The 23246-nt window shown below is 38.8% G+C and overlaps 1 long non-coding RNA gene across 1 annotated transcript; it reads left to right on the top strand.

Annotated features, from left to right (window-relative positions):
* The first annotated feature begins 5236 nt into the window (after positions 1-5236).
* On the top strand, positions 5237-7947 carry LOC114017664 (uncharacterized). Its single transcript, XR_003562841.2, has 3 exons — positions 5237-5325; positions 7074-7173; positions 7621-7947. It is a non-coding gene; the product is annotated as an uncharacterized LOC114017664 (long non-coding RNA).
* The last annotated feature ends 15299 nt before the right edge of the window (positions 7948-23246 follow it).

Genomic DNA, 23246 nt, shown 5'->3' with positions numbered 1-23246 from the left:
AGCAACTGGAGGTCAAAAAACAGGCATCATATTGAACCTTATAAAACATAGAAAATAAAATACAGTCGTCTTTTAGTAATGGTAATCCATTTTAGGAGCTACTCCCCCAGGGACATGCTGAATTTTCCATCATAAAGTCTTTGAATCAAGACTGGATGTCACTCTAAACTGTAAACAATAGCTCCGTTGGAATTAGTGGCTCGATTCAAGAAAAATTGGATTGCCACATTGATATACAAGAGGTCAGACTAGCCACTCATCCAGCCTGTCTGGTCTTTACATTCATGAGCTGGCAGTCACCGAGAGCACTCTACAAATCTGACAAAGACTTCCATTTCCAATGCCTCAGTACCAGCACAAAGGAAGCAGAGGGTGATGAACAACGTCGGTAAATGAGATATTCAGACAACAATAGCCTGAAGAGAAAATCTTTGCCTTGAAAAGAGTTATGGTAGTGCAGACTTCCTTCCAACTGCCTACTTCAAAGTGCTACCTTCTGAAATGGCACTACCATTCTTTAAAAATTGTTAAGCAAGGTTTTGTTGCTGTACAGACCTCTTCAAATATTTTAGCTGAAATTAGCACACGTGCTATCGTGGAAGGGTGAGGATTATTTGTACCGGCTTCAAGGAATACAAATGGCGAAGCATTCCTCACAGAGAAAGATAATGATACTCATAAATGAAAACTTTGGCAATTCATTCCTTGAAAACTAAAAGCGTGCCTCAACGACGTGTTATATACTTCCCTTGTAGCTAGCAATTCTGGTTATTTCTCTTGAAACACTGTCAGACTAATGTGTCTAAAAGATTATATACGAGATTACTATACAAAGTGAGTTATTTTGTAAATTATGGATGTCACTGCAAAATAAATAATTCCATATATTTCTTCACAGCTTACTATTTTTTATCAAGTAAAACTCTTTGTTTCCTCTTTTTTAATGCAGGATCAAAGACTACATACATGGTTCTAGCAGAGGCTGCACTAGTCTGTGATGACCAGTAACAACACAGGGCTCAAATTAAAGTGATGCCATTGATATGAAGTGTACTATTGCTGCTAAATATTATGGTTGAGTAAACCTGCAGGGTTACGCTGAGTGCTATAAATACCAACCTTAGCTTCAAGAGTGGGTACTGGGAGCTGTATCCATTTTGTGAAAATTATAGATTAAGTGAAACAAAATGGTAATGAATGTCACTGCTTTTGAACGCTGAGAGTAAGGACAGAGTCAACTGAAACAACTACAGCTTATCGTTGGGTTGGGTTTTTTTAAGTTTTACTACTGTGTTATTTTTCTCATAAACTGTTCTTGGGCATGAGAAAGCACACCTTTGTGTTCTACATGGAAAAAACATTGTGGGGTTTTTACTTAATAATTGACAGAGGGCATTATCAGAGTTATAAGTAATGACTTCAAGGTTTCTATTCTATTCTTTACTTTTTTGGTAAAACTAGTCTTCATTATAGTATAACCACCTCTTTTAGACGTGTCATCTAAGATGGTACTTGCTGAATCTGAATCTATTAGGCTTTTAACCTTGCCTTATAAATATAAAAATTGGTCAGAAAGCATCTACTCTCTGCATCTCAGTGACTTTAAAAAGTCATTCACACAGAAAATTGCCAATCTGACAGCTCAGGAAGACCAGTTTCAATTCCCTAAAGGAAATAAATTGGTGTCTTGGTTACCTCTATTAGATAGTGAAAGATCCTCCCTGTGAAAAGGCTGAAAGAAAAAGAAAAATGTTGACACAGATCAGGACATTCAGAGTTGATATGAATATCAACTGCTGCTAGGTGAGGCACATATAGCCTGGATGGGAAGGTCAGCACAGCTGAAACTGGAGTTATGAAGAAGAACACAGATACGGCACAGAATCTGCAAACCAGAACCAGGCTACTGAAAGGGAAGAGTGGGAGACACCTCTAAAATCAGTAATGTGTTCGTAAGAAACAAATGTCATCATGAAATTAAGAACAATATATGAGAATAAAAGGAGTTCCTGACTTCTGAAAATTAATTTCACTCTCTTCAGTCCTGATTCAAAGTCAGACACTGCCTTACTGTTGATTTAAATAGGGTTTGGCTCAATGCCCTCTTTGAAGAATATCACTATGTAAGCCTTAATTCTATGAAAACTGTATCAGGGCATAATGATAAAATCATATTAATATCACTATGAATACCACCTGATTTAAAAGAAAAATACATAATAAATTCTCTGTATCTCCCAAATCCAATGATTTTAGCATTTATCAGGCCCCAATCCAGCAGAAACAAGAGCAATTGCTGGAGAAGTAAGCAAGCACAGAAAAGATGTAACTTGCTTGCTTTCTCTTCCCAGAACAAAACCTTGTCACCTGTAAAAGGAAGTCTGTTGACCTGGAAACCTTTGACTGAGAACACCAGTTCCAGAGACACAGAAACACAAAGAAAAATAATAAGGAAGAGTTCAGGGAAAACTAAGAGCAGGTAGATAAAAGCCAAATAAAAAAAATAATTAAAAAGAAAAAATCCTGAAGCAACAGAAAAGTCAGTTCCATTAGAAAACAAAGATAATGAAAAAGAAGATAATGTGGAGAGCCAGGGTTTAAAACTATGCCTGTCGTTTACATCTTGACTCAGAAATGAAATTTTGTTATTAGAGCAAAATGCTAACCCGGCAAACAAAAGCAGAATGATTGAGTCTTATAAACACAGACATCTGGAAAAAGATTTGTAACCCTTGTACGTTCACTAGCCTGCACCATTAATAACTCTATTATTGAGAACACTTTTGCAATTTGAACAAAATAGCAGTGCTTGTGACATATATTAGATTGTAAAGTTAACATATGAATATTATATTGTAAAGGTTTATTTATTTAACATCCAAGTTCTGAAGTAGTTATTAATATTTTAGGTATTTCTTCAAAGATGGGCTTTTGGGATAAGTCATCCTGAACTCATGATCAGCAGAAAGCAGCTCATGGCCTCTGTGTCTCATCTTAAACCACTAGCCAGTAAGAAGTACCAGTACTAAGCTACTTTCCTGCCTGTATCAAGAATGCTTATCCAATCAACAGTTTGAGAGGCAATAAAAGGCTCAATGGAGACAGACATTTTTTCCTGATACACACTGGATCACCAGACAGGGGAAAGACTCCCCCTTCAGCGAGGTGTTAGTAGCTAAGTCACGTACAGAAGAGTACACCTTATCCGCCACAGGAACATTTCAATCTACAAACAATAAGGAAATCCATAATTTCACAGAAGGATTGTCAAAACGACCCTCTGAATAAGCAGAACATGAATAAGCTCCAGATGAGAGAAAATGAGCAAGAAATAAGCAACCACGGAGCTTGCAAGAAAAGCTGAGAGAGTTACTGATGGCAAAAGCTAATGCACAATGTGAAGAGCCATCAGGCCATGCCCTCATTTGTGCAATTACCCCCAAAGCCAGATGTAGTCATCCTCAGCATATACCTAAAAGGCATCCCTGTCCAACCAGGTGGGGATCACCTGTGAAACCAAATCCAGCAAAACCTGCAGATGTCTACCTCCATCTTCCAAGGCTCAAGGTCTTTACTACCTTTGTGTGATAGAATCATTTAGGTTGGACAAGATCTTTCAGATCATCAAGCCCAACCATTAACCCAGGACTGCCAAGCCCACCACTAAACCATGTCCCTAAGCACCTCATCTTCACCTATACATTTTTTAAATGTCTCCAGGGATGGTGACTCCACACCACCTTCCTGGGCAACCTGTTCCAATGCCTGACCACCATTTCAGCGAAGAATTTTTTCCTAATATCCCATCTAAACCTCCCCTGGTGCAGCTTGAGGCCCTTTACTCTTGTGCTATTGTTATCCCAAATCTGGGTTCCTCACCCTCTTGTTGATCCACCCAGAGCAGAGACAGTGGTTTATCCCCTGTCTGTGCAGAAATGGATGTTAGGTGGTAAATTCACAAAGCTAGCGTGCCTCTTAACACATGCTAAAACATTTTATATACTTTGAACAATTGTTTATAATTACATATAGTCACACTTAATTTTCACTTACGAGCCTTGTCTCCATTTAAAGGCACCACATTCCTTATTTTCACTACTTTGTGGGGAGGGGGCTTTGTTAGTAGGGGGCTTTCTTTGCTCAGGGTGGATCTTTCAGTATGCTAATTAGGATACTTCACACATAGTTCCAGTAATTTTCTGTTTGGCCTCATTAACCATTTGGGTTTCCTTGAGCTTATCTTGTTATTTCTTGATGCATTTATGGTGTTTATTCCTTCTCCCAAGGCCATGTTTTGTTTACTGTAAGGATTAACTAACATCCTCTGTTTTTCAAATTCTTTCTTGTTTTTCACTATACGTATTTATGTATTTTTTTTCTTTCTTTCTTTCTTTTTTAAAGTAAATAATTCTTGTATCACTATTGCATATTACTTGGGAGAAGGGACCGACCCCCCTGCCCACAGCCCCTGCCAGGAGCTGCAGAGAGCGATAAGGTCCCCCCTGAGCCGCCCCCTCTCCAGGCCAACCCCCCCCAGGTCCCTCAGCCGCCCCCCGTGAGCCTGGTGCTCCAGCCCCGTCCCCAGCCCCTGCCCGGCTCTGGACACGCTCCAGCCCCTCAGCGTCCCCCCTGCAGTGAGGGGCCCAAAAGTTTGCATTTGTACTGTGTCATCCTTAGCCAGGTCTTAAAGTCCTCCAGCCTCTTTCTGTCTAGTATTCGAAGAACCCAGCCCAGGTGCAACAGTCTTCTGTGAAGACAAGGAAGCCCAAGGCAGAGGCATACCTTAAAACTGTCATAGGACTGCTACGTATGGGCCAGGTAACCTCTGAAGCTGAAGGACTGTGGTACACTCAGAGGTATCCAGCTACATGTGTTCAAAGAATAACAGAGAGCATTGTCCCTAACCCCACATCAGAGAGTTGGTTTTGCAGGAATTAGGAGACTGAATTTCTTCCAGAAGCCTGCAATAACCAAGAACGATCTTTAGCATGTAGTTCAGAGAGAAAGCGAACCTCAGGATGAACTCCTGAGGCTTTCTGTAACCATAAGCAAATAATTCACAAGTACCTTTGAAATAAAATCAAAAGAAAGATTAGATCCTGGAGATTCTTAATTTTCTTTATAGGAAAGTCAAATATAACTTTTCTATAATATTATTATTTTACTATTATATGCTATATAATATTATTACTTTATAATATTAAGTAGTACAATTTATTTTACTTGCATTCTGTTGAGGTTTTTTAGGATACATTTCAGAAGCTCTGCACAAGGAAGACTGGGACTACAGGCTGGAAAAGGATACGAGCATTCAAGATGGGAAAGGTACCGGTGATATGATAGCAATTTGTATTGTCCTTACAAGATTAAGAATGAACATTGAGTCCTTGACAGACTGGTCAGCAATTTAAGAAAACTACTACCAAGGCAATTTTAGTAAACTAGTAGCAAGGGCTATTTTAGGAACAGGAATACCAAATTTACTTACAGCTTTTAAAAACAAACAAACAAAAAAAACTAGCAGCCTAGTGATGCTCAGGAACTGACGGGGAAAATTCAACTCAGGTAAGAAATGCCCAACTGGATACCAAAGCTCACAGGGTGCAAGGATCCATAAAGCAGAGTCGTAATCCTGCAGGGCTGTCTAAAACCACAGTGCTGCCAGTGACAGGTTACAGAGCAAACCAGAACAGTATCAAGAGGTACACCCCCAGTAAACGAAAGCAGGTTCTCACTTCATTGCATCATTTCTTAGAAACACAGCTTTATCAATACCTGTTCTTCCCGGGGGCAACCCAGACCTTTGCTAGGTGAAGGTCAATACATAAACACACTTCCTCCTAGTGAATTCTTGTTAAAGTGGAGCTTAAGTTATTGCAATATAGGAAAAATGACTGCATCGTATTGAAACTCAAAAATAGAGAAAGGAAATGAAGGAATATTGACACAAACGTCTCCTGTTGCCGAGTTTCACTTCAGTAAATTCACAGGCTGACAAACAGAAATATTTTCACAATTTTGTTTTAGAGTAGCATACCTGATGCTGATTGTGAAAACACACCACAAAAGAATTTATCAATAAACAGCAGGAGATGCAGAAGTCATAAATGACAACCTGTCCTTAGAGAAAGACAAAAGGAAATTAACTCTAAGGTTTTATCCAAGGACTACGCTGAGTACAGTGTCTAATAAAACTTAAGGAAGCATAACACATGAAGGAATAGGTTTTGGTTCCTTTTCATTGTGAAATACATTGTACAGCACCAAAAGGAACGGATAACTGGGGACAGTGAAAGTTTGAGTCTTACTTATATTTTCCTATAAATTACACCTGGTATTTAATTTTACAAAAGGAAAACTAAGCACTTGCATTTAAATATCACTAACATTAATAAACATCCAAAAGATGTTTACTTCCATCCCTAAGAATGAAAGATCTGAAAGCAAGCTTTCACTGAGAGCTTGAGGAAGAACCCAATAAACACAAGAGAGAGAAGTACTAAAACAATTCTCAAAAATTTATCTCCGGTAACAGAAGACAAATCGTTTCAAAAGTGTTAGGTCTCTCCCATCTCACCCCCATGCTGGTATCACTCGGTACAATGTCCTAGAAATGTCAGAAGCAGAAAAACAAGGGATCCATTTCTTTGTTGTGGCCTCTGCCAAATTAGAGTCAGTCAAGGAAAAATTAACATTCTGCTGTACAGGTGGAGTTGTGCCAGGGACAAGATACCCGCACAGCAAGAACAAATTTAAGAATTAAATTGCACTACCTTTCTACTGCTAACCTTCCCCAATTCCATCACATATATCTCTCTTCTCGAAATGTGTTATAGCAGCTGTCTACCTATGCGAAGAGCAGAAGAAAGCTGGGAGTGAAAAGAACTCATCTTGGGGGAGTACGGGATTCAGAGTGAAGAAAAGAACAGAGGGAATTGGGTTTTAGAGTTTTTTCTTTGCTTTCTGTCAACAAAGTACTAAAGAGAAATCAGATTCAAAACTGGGGGTGTCACTGAATCACTTCTGTTAGTGATCTCAGTAGCCATAACTGACTAAATATGTTGTCTTGACAGAAATGAAAGTTATCTGGAGAAAAGAAAAAAAGGTAGAGCACTGCAGAACTCAGTGCCGAGACCCCCTACTGAACCAAAGACTCAGCACGATGCTAAAGAGGTACGGTGTTGCTGAAGGTACCATCTGTTGTGTTTAGATCTGAGAAGTTGAAGGGCTAGTTAGAGGCAAAACACCACGCTAGCAAGAAACTTTATTCCTCAGCCCTGAAACCTTCCTGAGCTGAGCAGATCAGATGGAACCCATACTTCCACGTCATATTCAGCCACATGCATTTTGTGTGCTCAAAGAAAGAATTGTGCGCTTAGGTGGAACCAGCTTTTAGGCCCGTTCACTGTTGACTTCAAAAATAGCAGCTATTGATAAGTTATCAAACAGCTACTGGGAACTGATTAATCACTCCATTTGCAATACAAAGAAAATTGGTTTGGTTGGTTTGGGTTGTTGGCTTTTTTTTTTGCATAAGCCATGAAAAAACTGTCCAGAAGCTTTGTGCTGAATCAGGACTCCATACCATTTACCATTTTCATGCCACCTCCCTCCTCATAGGCTTTGGTTGACTTACAAGAAAGCTGCGGACGGTGGCTGAGATCCATCTCAAGGGTAGCCACTCTTCATGTAGGAAGAAAAGGTTTCCCATCCACCCTCATAAAATGAAGAAAAACAACCGAGCCTGAATATGCTGTAGACAATTAATGACCCAAAAAGCCTGTGCCTCCCTGCCACTGAATGCTGATCAATCTGACTTAGCTTGGGAAGCTGCTTAGCTTAGTAAGAAGGATCTGTACTGCTAAAAGGAACTGCATATTGCTACACCAAAGGGAGACCGAGGCAGAATTTATTATCCCTCCTCCTCTTTGACTAGTATCAAATACACTTAGGTAAACAAAATCTACCTACAGAGTTCAACTACTAACTACCTAATATCATCATTGTATTTGGCCACTTAAAAAAAATAAAACAAAACCCCAAACATTTTTATTTTGAAAAATATCAAAATGTGTATTTCCCGGGGGGGGAGGTACTTCATAGCTTGTTAGAGAAAATAAGGTTTTCTCTTGAAATTTTCTTGAACTTAACCTTCTGTTTCTAACCTCCAGTCAAGATTTCTCCCTTTGTATAACAATTTTGTGCATTTAAAATTCAGCTACTTGCCAAGCAAATAGCATCTGTTTAAACAAAAGGAAGAGATTAGTGGCGTCTACTGTCTGTGATAGGGAAAGAGCCAAGCTTTGATAAAACTACGTTTCAAGTTTGCCTTTACTGTTTTCAAAAACCGCAGCTGTTCCCTCCAACTTTCTTAAGCCTCGAGCTTTCTCACATGACCTTGAAGACTGACAAAGATGCAAAATTGTTCCAGACGCTTGCAAACTTTCTAAAGCAATGCCTTTCCGTGTTCCCTGTGATTTCCTTTTTATGGTCAGGCTCATTTAACAAATATTAATTAAGTTGAGGGGCACCCATCTGTGACATAACTCTTTCTTCTAGAGGTAATATCATATAGCTGCATGACAAAACTAGAATTTGTAGAGGTTAACTAGTTAACCCATTCAGAATTCTCATCATAAGGGTGAAATCAAAGAGAGAAATCCATTAACAACTCCCAAATGCAACAAAACATTAGCTCTTTAATACTAGAGTTATTTTCCCATAATAAAAAAGTAAAATATAAAATGCTTCCCCCCCCCCCAAAAAAAAAAAAAAAAAGAAAAAGATTCACTGGGGTTTTCTTCATTTCTTCTTGTGAGATTCATGTATAATAATAACACAAATCAGAAAAAGGAGTAGAGCACTGTCAATTACCTGAATCTAAAACTGATTATACTTTTCCCTCTTTTTCTTTTTAATGTGTTCAAGCAGTTCTTTATGCTCTTAGCCTGAATGAAGAGTGATTAAGAAAAAATCTTGCCAGGGTGAGGTAGCAAAAGTAGCTGTTCTTGCCCAGATCAAATCCGCCCTAAGAACAAAAACCTGAGTTCTAATCTCAAAAGGACCTAAGGATATTATAATTTTGTGAGATGACTTTTTCTTCTCTGGAGATGCAAGGAGATTCTGAATTTTCCTTCTCTTGCTCTTAGTACTCATGTTATAGATGAAAAATTCCTAGTCAGTAAATTCTATTGATCATTTAAGTGCTTAGCCTTGGAGACAGACAGACAATAAGTTTTTCTTATTGTGGTATGCACTGACACAGATTTAAAAGCACTGTCAGTTTTCCATAACAATGTTTAGATCATAAGAACGCTAGAATTTATACAATTCTTTAGTCACTTTATCAATATGTCCTTTATCAGGGCTGTTCAGAAGCAGGAAAGCGTGAGTTTAGAGCAAGAGCTATCTACAGCTTAGAATGCTGTGCAGGTCTTGCTTATACAAAGGTTTATAATTTCACTTAATGCTGTGCACCATCAGATCAATAGGCTACCTTTCCTTAGCTCCTAAACTCCTATGCCAACAGAGCTATTTGTGTCTCAGGCTGGGAGTATGAAGCATCAAGGCTGTTGATCAGAGGTGTTTACAACATACAAAAAACATTAGGCAGACCAAAAAGCCCACAAAGTTCACTGCAGAAACATGGTATTTAAAAATGACACGTTTTCAGTTCTTTTCTGCCTTCTGGGATTGGACTCCACAGGCAACACATCTTTTAGGCTTTCATCTAGAACAAGTAGTATAAAAAGCTAATTTGATTTTTAAAAAAATGAAAATGCAAGCTCTTACAGATTCCCAGGAGGGGGATAATGCTTTACACAGAGTGCTTACTACGACAGGGCTCGACCAACCCAAGATACTGGCATGGCTAATGCAGCGACTCCAATTTTGTGCTCCATGGAATGGTCCCAGAGACCCTCACACAGACATTTCAAATGGAAAATTTGATTAAAATAATGATGTAAAAACCTGATGCAGCTATGACAAGAAGAAACATTTAGAATCTCTGAGTGTTGATGCAGCTCGAAGAATCTTGCAAGACACTAATTAATGCATAACAGGCTATAGTCTCACTGGCACAGAAAAACGCAATCAATTAGAAGTGAAATACATGACTCCGTAAGGACAGCTCAAAGATCTAATGGAAATGGAGATGAAGGGAGTGAACCAATGAAGACTGCAGAAGACAAGTTAAAGCTGACAGAAAAAAAGGTAAAGGCAGCAAAACAGAATGAGAAATTGCTAGCTACAGGGACTGAGGAGTGATAGAAAGTCTTTATCAATTATAGAAGAAAAAAAAAAAAAAAGGCAAAGCAAAAGCTGGAAGACCAGCCCTGCACTTAGCTAGGTAGGTGCCCCTTTCTCTCAAATTAATGAGGTGTTGCATTAGTACAGCTGAGAAGAGATTCTTGCCGAGAGACTGTAACAATTCCTTGACAGTGAAGGTCTCATGGCCTCTAGGAACTCCCAAGGGAAAAAGTGGAAGCTTCCTGGCTTCAGTTAATTAAAGATTACATGGAGAGAGAACTCTGAAGAATATTCAGTAAGGGAAAAAACCTGAATCACTAAAGGACAGCTATCTTATTTTTCCATCTCTAATTCTTATTCGGCATGATTGTCGTTCACAGGCTTATCAGCAGATTATTGCTCACTGATAAATTGTGGAAGGTACAGAAGATGCAGTATCTCTGTACGGAGAACCAATCTGTGATCATTCTGGGCCAGATGCAACAATGCCAATCTACACCACCTGAGTATGTGTGTGTCACTTATTGAAACATCTTATCGTTATCCATAACAATATTAACTCAGATTTATGGCTTGCACCTTTTCTGAAGTATTCAGGAAATAAAATAAACAGAACACAAAAAACCACCTTCCCCTATTCCTTATGTAGCCCATGTAAGAAGCTCTCCAAATTGTGTTTTGGGGAATCATAAGTATTCTCTCAGCATTGTTCTGGAGGGGGAATGAAAAGTGGATGAAGAGATCCAGGTAAGAGGCAAGGCTGTCAACTACCAGACAAGAAGATAGGAAGGAGCAGCACAGTCTTTCTGCATAGCGATTACACTAAAACTCCCATAACCAGAGACATTTATCAACAAGGACAAGACCCTTATACACCAGGACAGCTGTTATCTCTGGCCTTAGATATTTGCAATGACTACAATCCTAGGGACTTCATCTTCTGTCCTATTAAAGTTTGCCTTGATGAAATTTTCCATGCTCTAGTTTAAATCCAATAATTCCTCAGTTCTCACCAACTAATGAAAACAATAGGCAGCTACTCAACTCTTTATGCATTCGTAGACATTATCACATTTCCACTCTCTAGACTGAAGGTGGGTTTTTTTTTCCCTAGACTCCTTCCTCTCTGACAATTATAATTTCTAACTCTTCAGTCTCATTACTAGTATCTGCCTGTATTAATCATTTCTTTGAAAAAAACATGCTTCCAAAAATCAGTATTTCTGTTGAGGATTCAGTACACAGGCCGGTTCACTGTTGCCAAGTGAATAAGAATAATTTCTCTGCTTTCCTTTTATATTATACCATAATTGTGTTAACTTAATGTGAATTTGCTGTACTAGTCACCATCTCTGGTAGTTATTCCTCCACTGGTGGAAGAATACTTCATATTTAGTTCTCTCTTGCAGATTATAATAGCGCTCTCCCAATTTGTCTGTTCATTTTTATGATGACCTACAACCACAGCTGCCCTGTGCAAGAATAGAACCCAAACTGACCAACAAGAATTCTCTCACCCCAGGCCAGATTTGCTAAGTCCAACACTTCAACTATAAGATAAATGCAAAAGGTCCTCTCTCTCACAGCAAGGGCTGTACACCACGTGTGCATAGCACATTACCTCGTCTTCATTCAACTGTCTTGATCCCACAGGATAAAACATGTGTCTACGCAAACTTTTAGCACGCGAAGCCGCCGTGCCTGGCTTAAGCATGTGGGAGTAGTAGAAAACCACCGTGTTGCTTTACATCAAGGAACATGACATGATAGGGCACCGCACCACAAGGATCTTCACCTGAGAGCACAGTATCCCACTGGCACTCTCCACCCCATGCCCCATAGGGAGAGACACACAAAATCCAGAGAAATTAAAGCTCCAGCAAAGGGAACTCTCCATTATTAGAAAATGAGCACGGTCAGGCTGTACGCTGTACCTCTCATACCTTGTCAACACCAGTATGGATGTTAAGTCAGAATAATCCTACTCAAGAAACCCAGGTATACAGGAGAACTTGCATCTCAGTCTTTCTCTCAGTTTTGTAGCTGCAGCACTCATGCATTGTGCCTTATCAGGATGCCATGATGTTATTTGTTTATGAACAGTGGGAGGAGCAGCTGAGTAATACCAAACAGCTGCAATTTTCCAGCCACAAGTACTCTGCATTGTAACTGGGGATTAGAGAAATTTATTTAACAACTTCTGTAACACAGCACACTGACACAGCAGAGCCCTTCTGTATATTATTAAGTGCTCCAGATCATGGACCAGCTCACAGCAAACTCTAATTTCAAAGACTGGCAAAAATGCAGATATTTACTGTATTGTATTGAATTTACAGTATTAAGCACATGTGTGCCAAGAATAATGTCTGGCTGAATTATCTTGCTATAAAATTCTGAGGAAATACATGTAGTTGCAGACAGTATCTTTAGACAGATCAGCTATGGCATGTATGTGTATATATCTCTCCGTGTGTGAACAGAATTTGTAAGCAACTGTTATACAGATGCTTTCTTTCCTATTTCTGCTAATATTTATGGAGGATGTCTTGGAATATTATTTTTATGTTATTTGTTCATACCATTTATTTCCTGAATTCATGTATTGTATTAGCCCAATCACTAAGGAGCAAAGCTGAAACTGGGGTTTCTGACTCAACGTAGAGCAACTCACAGTCCCTGAAAATTTAGAAAACAGCTTCTCTGTCTCTTTTTTTTCGTGGAAGGAAAAATGTCTAATCCCCTCAAGGAGATATGAAGATGTAAGGGTTCCATACCATCGGTATCGTTCCTACAGTGATTTTAGTATATTTAAAGACTTTTGTGTTGCCTTCAAAATTTCAGTCAACTCCTACAGTCCAGTACAGCTGTCTTATTCAAGGTTGTTGTATCGTTCAAGCCTTACTTGAGTCCTCAAGGTAGTTTTTGGATGAAATGTACTCCCTGCTGGCCTTCTTCAGTGTCTATTAGTTTTCCTTATCTAGTTATCACTGTTAGCTTCTGGTGCAGCTCTCTACCTGAGGCTGAGAGTGCTTATGTCAGAAATAGTACACTAAACCAGCTACCACATTCTTGTGGCAAGAGCTGCATTGGGTGCCTCTGGGCTGTGCTGCATCGTGCAGTTTAACCCCACACACAAACCACCAGCATCTTGGCTGCACCACCAGCCCTGCTCTTCGGAAGACTTTGCTCCAGGGGAGGGTGAATACCGTGGGATAACAGACTGCTGCGTTTGTAGCTGCAATGAAAGGAATGGAAGAGAGCTAGCAATGAACAGAGTAGAGCTGGATACACAAACTTTGCTTACTTGTCACATCCACAAAGGTAGTCAGGTGCCTCTAAAAAGTTGTAAGTCCCAATCACCTTTCACTGGCCTCAGCACCTAAAGTTTCAGGAAACTGCTGAAGCCTCTTGTCAACCTACATAAGAATTACATGGGATGGGAGGCACTAGAAGTAGGAAATGGGATCATCGCATGCATTTAGTTTCCAGAGACTTTACTGGGTTTTACATGCGGTTGGTGAAACTTCCATTCAAGCATGAATCATACTTCTAGACAGATTTACAGATCAAATAAGCCTTTCAAAATTACACAGAAGATTTTCGTACAGCACCTTTTTGCATCTGAGGTTCTCAGATCTTGCAAAATGTATTCTTTTTAGTATAAATTCAGGTAAGACTTGGGGCAAGCATGGTTTAATATTTCGTATCAGAGTGACACTCAGTTCTTTAATTGCAGTTTGAAAGACGTCAAGCAGAATGGATAACACTGTCCTCTCAGTTCCTCTGATAAATTTAGTTATCTCACTGAAATCCATGGAAGTGAAAATGAAAGAGGATTTCTATTTTTTGTCTAGCCCAGAATGTTTCTAAAGTGGTGCAATATGTATTACACTCAGTGATTCAAAGCCATGTATTTGTATTTCAGAAAAACTCAGGCTCTGTCATGTGCTGGTTGTGTTTAAAGGCCAAGAAGCTCTTCTAAACTGATAGCATTTGTGTGGTTGGAAAGGAGTTTTTGCTGACTCAGGCTTTCTGAAACACAAAAGGTCAAAAGTCAAAGGAAATCTCTGCTGCATCCAATGAACCAATAATCTAGAAACTCAAGGTATTTGGTGATATTACATTCAGGAAGGGAGTACAAATATCTTCCCCTCCTTTTCCTTGCTGTAGATTTCAAGTTACTTTTCTGACATGGCAGTAAATCTGAAGATAGAAAAAGCATTGAAAATCTATCACTCCATGAAATGGAATTATTTTATTTCCAGTCTCATGCAGTACTTTGAAGGTGAACTCTATTTCATTTTCTGATGGTACTCTTTTCTTTCTGTTTTTGAAAGCTGTGTGCATGGAAGAACAAAGGGAAAGGATTTATTCTCTTCAGATGTGGTTAGAAAAAGGAAAATACAATACAGTAAGCGCAGAATAGATCTGACTAAATAAGTATTGTTCTACAAAAAAAGGAGACATTTAATTTCTGGAAAGCATTATGACATTAATAAGTTTTGTAAAGAAACCTAGTTAGTAGAGCCCAGTCTAAATGCTCTATTTAGCACGTGTAATTCTGTATTATTCTTCTAGTCTTCTATTGGTGTAAAGAACTTGGGAAGAAACAAAATGCATAGATTATAGGCTTGACAAGGACCTCTAACAGATAAGAGACCATTCCTCTACTATTTCGGGCAGCCAAGTTATTTGAGTCATAATCTTGGCAAGCTTTTAAAAAAATTGAAGGCTGGCTGCCCCTGCAGTTCTGTTGAGAAGCTGGTTCAGAATGACATTTCTCCCACAACAAAGCAGCTTTCAATTAGTTTCCATCTTAAATGTATTCACAGTTAGTTAATGTCTTGTTTCTTTTCACAGTTGTTTCTTTTTTTTATTTCTTATATTAGGTAATTACTTCCACTTTGCAGTTTAACTGCTTAATTACAAGTTGTACTTCATGATTTTTAAATGGTTATACTTAAACCAAAAGCTTACACTTAATTTTTATGGGAGAGGCTTGTGTTGTTTTCTGTGGCTAGATAGCACTGAAAAACATTTAAGCCCAAAGATTACAATTTGCAATTGGTTTGTAAAGACCGGATTTCACAAAATGCAATATTTGGTGTAGCATACTTAACTGCTGCCCAGTGAGAAATTCCTTCCTTTCTATATGGGCTAAGTTTCCCTTAGTTCTTACTGTATCCCTTAAAAATTGAGATTAAATTGCTGGTCAGGAATCAGTGTCCCTTTGCCCAGGGACGTATTCTGCTTGCACGAGTAAATTGATCTCAGGGACTCCAGTGCCGCCTTATTCTGCAACTTCTTGGTTACATTGTACTTTAACATTGTGGCTAGATAAATGGTAATAAATACAAATATTTAAGACTCGCAGCCACGTATCTTAGCATTTCCTAGACTGTAATAAATAACTCTTGATGTTTCCTACGGGTATGGAAGAGGCAGTTATTAAAGGCCTTCCGAAAAGGAAATGCTGTAAATCCCATAAGCACAAAATATTACCTATTCTAGCAGAGATATAAAGATTCACTGGAGGAAGAATTTGTGCTTAAAGATTTCTGTGAGTGTCTGTGTCAACAGCCAGGTGCCACAGGCATTTGCAAAATTTCTCATCTCACCCTGGAGACATGTCAGCACCTAATTTTGCTCCTGTCAAGTCTTTCACCTTACTTTTTCTCAGCTTGCCCTTTCTTCCAGCCCTCTAAGTGTTGGCATGCAATTGCTCAGTTTCTGCTTCAGAAAATTATATTCTCCTTTCACCCAATAATCAAATGGTCAGAACACTCGCCTATTTTGCGAAATGTTGGTTCTCTGCTTTTCCTGGGAGTGTATAAAGTCACATCCTCTACTTTCCATGCTAGTGCAGCCTGAGGATGCTTCAGAACTGCATGAAAAAAGAAGAGCAGATGTGGGAACACTGTCCCAGCGCATACTTTAACTTGGAGCATGAGAAGAGCTGAAAATCCTGCAGAGGAGGAACTAGGAGCCTGATCTACATCCCAGAAGAGATACCTCTGTGAAATGGGGTATGTGCTGGGGCAGGGTGTAAGCAAAAACATTTTCTCAAGCCTTTGGGGGTTAAGGTGCCCAAGACAGCAGAGAAACACTTTTCCATATCTAAGTATGCCACTCATGGCACTATCTTTCAAGCATGTTTGACATGACCCACCTTCCAGACATTACAGGCTTCCCAAGCCCCACAGAGATGGGGCCTCTGATCCTGCTGCCTAAGAGCCTTCAAGCTAAGCCAAACTCATTCCCCCAATCCCTCTCCGCTGTCCTTGAAGATAATTCAAAAATGCTTTCTCTTTTTCTTCCACCAGGAGAGTTATGAGAAAGAAGCACCAGCAAAGAGGAGGAAGCTGTGCATTCTCCAACCAGAGCAGCTGCTTGCAAAGTTCACTGTGCCAACAATCTTAGTGCAGTGCAGAGCACCAAGCTGTAAAACCTTGCAAAAGAAAATCCCTGAAAAGGGCCACGTCACATCTTTTGGGGGGCATTTCCAGCAGTTAAACTTTGTATACTAGATCTGGGGGGAAAAAAAAACACAAAACAACAGATTTTTTTTTTTTGCTATTTAACTTTTCACCCAGACTACACAGAGAAGTAAAGCACCTACGTTGGATGTTTTGAGTTCCACTAGTGGTCCATGTGGCCAATAGCATGTTTCTCTGCTTAGGACCCACAGGGAATTCCAACAGAAAAAGATCACCTCACCCTTGGCAAGCTTTTCTGTGTACTTTCCTCTAGGAAATTCCTTAATCTCAGGTGTCCCAAGAGCATCGCTCCACTTTATTCTGCATTGTCTCCACAGTAATCACAGACAGGAGAAGGAACCTGGTGAGGCAAGGAAGGGTTTCTCTTCTCAACTGACAGTGAGGGTTCTCCCCCCAGCTGTCACATACCACAATGCAGCATCTGCAGGGACTTGACATAATTCCCAAGACCCAAGGACACCTGTGTTTTGATCATAAAGCAACTGCAGTGGGGCACCAAATAGGAGATGACTGCATAACCGTATGGTACTGCATCTTCTGTAAAATGGACCTTTTGCGATTCAACGAGCTATCCAAATACACAACTTCAAACACTGCAACAGATATTTACACATCCACAAATAGTTCCAAATCTGAACATGGCTTTTTTTAGCCAGCCTACCTGAATCCATACTCAAACATGATAAGCATAGTTCTACAACTGATTAAGAGAAATCTGAATTTTTATATATAAAAAAGTTCATTATTATTTTTCTCAGAATATTTTCCTAAGTATTCCTCCTACTTTAGAGTTCTGTTGGCTGTTGGTTGTTTTTTTAAAAAAAAAAAAACAAAAACGAGAGAGAATTCTGAATCTCCACATCTTATGCGCATCTAAGAAGAACCAGAAACTCATTCAGCTATAACCTTCCAGAAGATGGAGGGGTTATTTTCTGTTTTTCATGATGAAGATGCAAAAAAATCCACAAGACGACAGTTATTTCTGGTTCCAGGAGCCTACTTCTTTCAATGCAGTTCACTAAGTAATTTGACCTTATTTCTCATAATGATGTCTTTCCTTTGCCAGTGCTGATTACCACTGAATCTGACCCCAGTTCATCTCAGTTATATAAAAATATGGTCTTGCCGAGAGGCCATTATTAATGGCCATTAGCTCCTCATGCAGAAGATCATTGCTTTCTGTATAGAGGAAATGCACAGAGTGACGAACGAAGAGACCTTGCTGCATGGTTTGCAAAGCTCCCTTATACTTAGGTCTGAATAAATCACTAGTTTCCTAAAAAAACCACCAAAACGCTTGTTTTCTTAATGTCTAAATTTGACCACTGATATACAGAATAAATAAAACACTCCTGTAACTGATCACCCAATACAAAAAAATCCAGCAAGTTTCTCATCTCCAAGTATCATTTTAGCCTTTAAAAAATGAAACTTACAGAATTTGTTTTAAAGATAAATAATTGAATTCTGACTCACAGCAATAATATGTAATACAATAGCTACTACTAAAATATTATCATTTAACCTGTCACATAAACACTTCTATGGCGGCGATGTAACACTATTCTCTAGAGCATATTCAGCCCTCAGCAGTTCAGTCTAGGTATCCCTCAGGTTTCACTTAGGCGTTAATTTGAGAGTTCATTGAGCGCATATGGTTCAATGCAGCCCTCTCTGCAGGCGATTATCACCCAAACAGCAGTTATGTCTGAGATTTTTCTTGCTAATGTCAATAATGATGGCAGCTGAAATAATTTTAAAAGAATGCACTTAGGGAACAGATAATAAATGATTAGATCATTATGTCAATGTTGATTCCTTGAATGTTTTTAGAATATGGTATTTCTTACCTCCTTTATTTGTGGTCGAATGTTACTAACAGTGAACAAATGCCCAGCTTATCCTATATATTTCGATTCAGCTTAAAAGCTCATTTTTATCTCTTTTTGCTTTATATAGGGTATAACGTGTATATACCATCCTGTTTTTCTTTCACACTTACTCTTTGGAAGCAGGCACTCATTTTGTAGTGTCTGATATCTCTGACAATTTTCCTTGACAAAATATTTAACAAAGACTTGCGGGACTCCTCATCCTTGTGGAATTTTTCAGTATAAGACATCTGACTTGCTATGAATAGCACTAGAAATTAGAGTCAGCTTTGAGAACTGCTAACCGAGGTTTGATACACAACATCTTTTAGCACTCTTTACTTGGCAGAACAGGAGTTCTGTGAATACTACTGCCTCCAGTCACATGCCATCCGGCTAACGCTTTGCTTAGCAGCAGTTTAACACCTAAATTTTGCAAAAACACTTTCTGCTAAGATGTCAAAGTCATCATTCATGGCTTAGTTATTTTCTTTTCCTGTTTTCACTGATTTAAAGACAAGTAAAATGACACTTTGAATGCAATATTTACAATTTGATTTTAGAAAATACAGTTTATAACACAAACTTTTTATCAACAGGACTGTGATTCGGATGTTTATATGGCTGAACTGTGCATTGATATTTCAAATTCTATTCTCAGCTGGGCAAATATTGATTGATACACCAGCTACTACTAATAAGAACTGGTGTTTGATGAAGTGTGGCATCCATCTGTCTATTTACAGGAGAAGTAAGATTGTCCAATTAGCACAAAGCTGGCAGCACCTCAGAATTTAATTATAAATACTTTCCACAATGTATTCTAATGATTTAAATTACACTTTATTTATCATGTGGGTGGGTTTTTTTACTTTTCCTATTATCCAGGAAAAGTTTCTATTTTAAATCATTGTCAGCAATTTGGGTTTATGCCTAATGTTCACTACCAAGAATGCCCAGAATGCTGCTGGTTTAGGGGGGCAGTGTATGAACCCTTTCTATATTTTCAGAAGATAATTCTATTTTTACACCAATACACAGAAACAAAGTGAACTTATTCCCATAAGTAATTTTGTCCCCCTGAGGTCGGTGAGACTTTTCTGCATAAGAAGCATAACTCCAAAGTATTAAACAGTGAATAAGTTTCCTACCAATGGCTTATGTAGCTCTTTTGTTCTTGGCTTCAGCGTATCTCTCTCCATGAAAAAGGTTTGATTCAGTGTTTGTTCTAGCACCAAACATTGAAGGACTCCTATCATAATCCATCATTTGGAAAATACAAATGAATAAGGCAAGGTCTGTAAGTCCTTTTGCAAAAGTATGAAGTGCTAATCATTTATCACTGATAAGACAGGTAATACTGGGACATTAAAAGCTGAAATGGTTCAGAAACCTTTAAAATAGCACTTCTCCCTACATTTGAGATTAACTGAAATTCCCATCTTCCCCTCAGTACTGTTAATTCTTTGAAGCAGAATCCATCATTTCATAATATGGCTCTGTATTGTAGCACACAAAAGCCCAATTCTGAATTTAGCCTCTAGGCACTATCAAAAATAAAAATTAAAAATGGGGGTTTGGTATCTGAAATAAAATAATCATCTTAAAATAAGAAATATATGTTTCTGTGGCCAAAAGGAATTGTATAATGTACACAGCTGACTGAAAACTTGACATCAGAGGAAAATATTGCATTAAGTTCCAGAAGGGTCTTACATATATATATGACTATGAAATAAAATTTGTTTTGAAGCAATGTTCTTTGTACTTTCCCTTAGTTCTGTTTCAGCATCAGACCTGGTCACAAAAACATCTTGCATATGAAATGATAAATTGCCAGATATAAGATAATAATACAAAGCAATAATTACCATGAAAGCTAAGATAAAAGCGGCTGAAATGTTCCAAGTTACAATCCTTGTCCACTGAAATACCGCTTTTCAAGAGCACTGATGCTCAAAGCCAAGTAAAATACACAGATAAGACTTCTGTAATCTCCATAATGGAAGGCTAGTAGAGATTCCACTTCACATATCAAAAAAATACATGTGTCTAATGCCTGCACAGAACCACTCTTCTGGTGGAAAAAGACACCCAGGGCATATCTTGATATTGCAATTTACAATCTGTAGAGACAAATCCAAACAACAACAACATAAACCCCCACAATCACCTCTGTTCAGACTTTTTCCAATTGTTTTGCTCTAAGATTTTGAGCACGGACTCCAACATACTCCTTTCTCGGGTAGAACCGCATATTCTGCACTATTGTACTTACATTAATTTTGCCAAAGGGAACAAACTGTACAGTAAAATGAGGATTGACCTCACCTTGCATCTTTTGATTTTTCCATGTTTATATTTTTTTTTAACAACAAAGGAGCAGAATTTAGGGAAATGTTCTCAGGTACTTCCCAACTAAATTCCAGAATAGGCTGAAAGGATTTAAATTAGCAGCTCAAGAGGATTCATACAACATCCCTCTGCTCTTTGTCAGTAACTGGAATGCAAAAATTTTTGCTTGATGTGCAACATGATAGATACAATAGTAGATTTTGCTACAGAAAGCAATAAATTCCTTTTTCATTTGGGTTAATAAAAAATGAGATCTCACTCACTATGGATAAATAAATCCTGACCATCTATCATAAAGGTAGCATGGACAATGTACCAGGAGTGCTCCCAGGAAATGTAGCTGCTGCTTCTTCTGGTTAAAAGATGTGAGCCGCCTTCCAAGGTAGGCATCTGCTCTTGTCTCCCAGCTCCACTGCCTGAGTAGGCAGCTCATTCAGAATTTTTATTAATACACAAACCTGAACCTGTAGATGGAATAGCTGTGCAAAGTACATAGCACTGACACAATGTGCTCTCCTGGTTTCATTCCACAGTGAGCAAAACATGATTTAAAAGGGTATTTATCAAGGTCCCAAACCAGAAATCTAAACCTTTAGAAAGGGAAGCGTGGTGGAGTCACTGGCAAGAAAAGGGGACAAAGACTGTAGCAGACACTTGAAATGGGAGCTCAGTGCTCACCGCTAAAAGCTGATCTCCTTGCTGGTATTGGAAAGGGAAAGTGCATATCAGAGCTTGGCAGACCTACAAGATAACACCAAGGAGTACCATGACATCTTTGACTTGCCAATGGGCAACCACATAGACAGGGGGAAAGACAAGACAGACACCAGCAATAAATGCTCTTTTGAAAGTCACTAACTAGAGCTGGCAGGAGATGCTTCACTGAGAAACCTGTTTGGAAGATGGAGCTACGGAACTGATGATGGTATAAAAACCCAAGTACAACGGAAAAGAATGCTGTACATTTGGGATCATTGCAGTTACACTTGTAGCATCACACAGACCTTGGAGATGCTTTACTTCTTTTATGTATACTATGCTAAACATGATAGAAATTTTTGAAATTGAACATTGTTTAGGGAACGGAAGGAAAAAGCAAGAAGCTAAGAGGGAAAAGTTTGTTTGTGAGGCAGTACACTTATTTACTGCACCTGTGATGTGAGGGACCCTGATGTTTTGCATTTATGAATAAGTTTTTAACAAAGCAAAGACAATATTGTTCTTGGTAATGCATGGCATGCTCACGTTCACACTAACGTTCATGCTGCTCTTTCCCCTCACTGTGTGTGTCAGCTGTCAGCCTCTACAAGAGAGCTGGTGAAGTAAAATTAAGGGGATCCAGCTCCTTTGTAGCACTGACATTCAGGGGCTGCCAGGGGCTGAATGCACAGATGCTGCAGTAGAAACACACTGAAAGGCAGAAGGCGGCAAGAGAAATGCACAGAAAATTTGGATAAAAAACAAGATAGAGAAAAGCAAAATTACTGTGCAGGATACAGTGCAAATTATAGCCCCAAATTTTAAAATGCCAATGTCTAATGATGTGTTAAATCTCTTTTTCGTGCACAGGGATTGGTCTGACTTTGTGATTCCTATACAACACCATAGGCAAGAAGGTTATAGTACCATAAGAAATAAGGCTTGTATCTATCCCGCACAAAAGTGCCAGCCCTGTACCACTCATTATGAAACCAGGATCTCTGTTCCCTGGGATACGGTACAGCCTTTATTCACAATGGTGGGAACTAACTCTCTTGTTCACTTCAGAAAAAGGTTCAGCATCAGACTGATTTAGGTACAAGAGAAAACATAAAAGATTCATGCAGACTGCTTAGGGACAAAAGAAAACATAAAAATTTGCTTTGAATCTGATTGTTTAATACAGTATCTTAAATCTTAAAGGGTAAGGTGCTAGGAGTCAGGATGAAGACATCTGCCAAGGGCACAGAAACTGAAAATTTTGCAGCCAAATATTTGGGGGGGGGGGGAATAGCAAGGGGTATGTTTTGGTACAAAACCACTTCTCACTTCTACATTTTCAGACTATTTTCACACAAAGCAAAAGTTAAACAGTTAAAATGCAATTTTAAAAGTACAAGAAAATCTCTCCCACCACCTGGTCAGTGTATATGCAATCTCAAACTGTGCACCAAATGTTATGTATCAGAACTTATCTGATAAATTCTGGTACAATGTTCATCAACAGGAATGCAAAAAATTTACACACGCAAAAATAAAATATAATAATCAACTGGTCTGAGAACAGAAT

Source organism: Falco cherrug, chromosome 13, assembly GCF_023634085.1.
Source record: "Falco cherrug isolate bFalChe1 chromosome 13, bFalChe1.pri, whole genome shotgun sequence".
Classification (NCBI taxonomy): domain Eukaryota; kingdom Metazoa; phylum Chordata; class Aves; order Falconiformes; family Falconidae; genus Falco; species Falco cherrug.
The sequence above is the reverse complement of the archived record's forward strand: the minus strand, read 5'-3'. Positions and strand labels throughout refer to the sequence as shown.